This window comes from Bos taurus, chromosome 8, assembly GCF_002263795.3.
Source record: "Bos taurus isolate L1 Dominette 01449 registration number 42190680 breed Hereford chromosome 8, ARS-UCD2.0, whole genome shotgun sequence".
NCBI classification, from domain to species: domain Eukaryota; kingdom Metazoa; phylum Chordata; class Mammalia; order Artiodactyla; family Bovidae; genus Bos; species Bos taurus.
Genome location: NC_037335.1, coordinates 58,171,309 through 58,173,109, shown reverse-complemented (window position 1 = coordinate 58,173,109; position 1,801 = coordinate 58,171,309).

The window sequence follows — 1,801 nt, the reverse complement described above, 5'->3', positions numbered from 1 at the left end:
CTTTTTAAGGTTCTGGTTCAGTTCAGTTGAAAATAGTTCTGAAATTGCAAAGCAAACCATTTACTACTACAGTTACTACTTGTAAGTACTGAATTTTATGACTGCAATACTGTGAAGCCAAACAAAATACAGAAATAAATTGTGAGCTGATGTTGATTAAAAAAACTAGAATAGTCATCCAAACCCCCAATTTTAAAGTTTAAGTGTTAATCCAAATAGCCAGGTTGTTCTCACTGATTTATTTATAGCAAGCCAGTGTTATAAACTGTAAGCATAAAGTAATGTTATACATAGAAGAAAGGACTTTAATTTTTGTTTGCAACTCCACATAAGGTTTCAGTCCTTAAAGGGTTAATACTGCTAAAAATGACACTGACCTGATCCAGACTCCTCCCTAACAAAAGGTTTTAAAAGTATGGAAAGACTAAGATACTATAAAGGATCACTCAGTCTTTCTGAGCTTCTTTCTGAGCTTCAACAAGCAAAAGCAATTACAAATTTCCATAAGAGAAGCTACTCTATCATGATGGTTTGTCTCAGAAGCAGACCCCAAGAAGAGGATTTGAATACTAGTGACATTCAGGGAGATGCAGAAATGATACGTAGGGAATAGAAAAGTGAGAAAGGAAGAGAAGGCAATTAATTAAGAGTGTATTATTAGGACAGTTTCATTGAGCACAACCAAAGCATAATTCCACACGGAACCTCTGGGACACAAGGTGGAAACCATGCTGTAGATCTCTCACATCTGTAGGGCAGGAAAACTCTATCTATATCGCAACTGCTATCAGTCACTGGAAGAAGTCTGCTCCAATAGGTGTGAATTCTGGGTACTTCCAACACAAGGAGTGGGAAGTCAAGCCCAGTACAGAGGGAGGAAGGCCTGTGAATACATGAAGAGCTCTGAGAGTAGCTGCTACAGGTACACATTGTTTCCCAAACTAATTAATGACCTAATTCTTTACTTTGGCCGCCTGATGTGAAGAACTGACTCATTTGAAAAGACCCTGATGCTGGGAAAGATTGAAGGCGGGAGGAGAAGGGGAAAGCAGAGGATGAAATGGTTGGATGGCATCACGGACTCAATGGACATAAGTTTGAGTAAACTCCGGTAGTTGGTGATGGAGAGAGAGGCCTGGCGTGCTGCAGTCCATGGGGTCGCAAAGAGTTGGATATGACTGAGCGACTGAACTGAATTCTTTTTTTATGGAGCACTAAATAATTTACATCAGAACTTTATTGTTTTGGAAATAGTAAAATCATACAGTGCCCTAATGAATATTATAATATAAAGAGTACTTCCACATACCTTATCTATTTTGAGTCTTAAAAACCAGGTATTATTATTTCCATTGTATAGGCAAGAAAAACTGAGGTCTGGATAGGTTTATGGATACTGCTGCTGCTGCTGCTGCTAAGTCTCTTCAGTCGTGTCCGACTCTGTGTGACCCCATAGACGGCAGCCCACCAGGCTCCCCCATCCCTGGGATTCTCCAGGCAAGAACACTAGAGTGGGTTGCCATTTCCTTCTCCGATGCATGAAAGTGAAAAGTGAAAGTGAAGTCACTCGGTCGTGTCCGACTCTTAGTGACCCCATGGACTGCAGCCCACCAGGCTCCTCCATCCATGGGATTTTCCAGGCAAGAGTACTGGAGTAGGGTGCCATTGCTTTCTCCGTTATGGATACTGGTAGACCCAAAAAGCAAACTCAAACTTCTGATCTTAAGATCTTAAATATATCAAGCTACTTCTTGCAGGAAATACATTTTTAACTAATAACATATGACGAGTTTATTAAAGT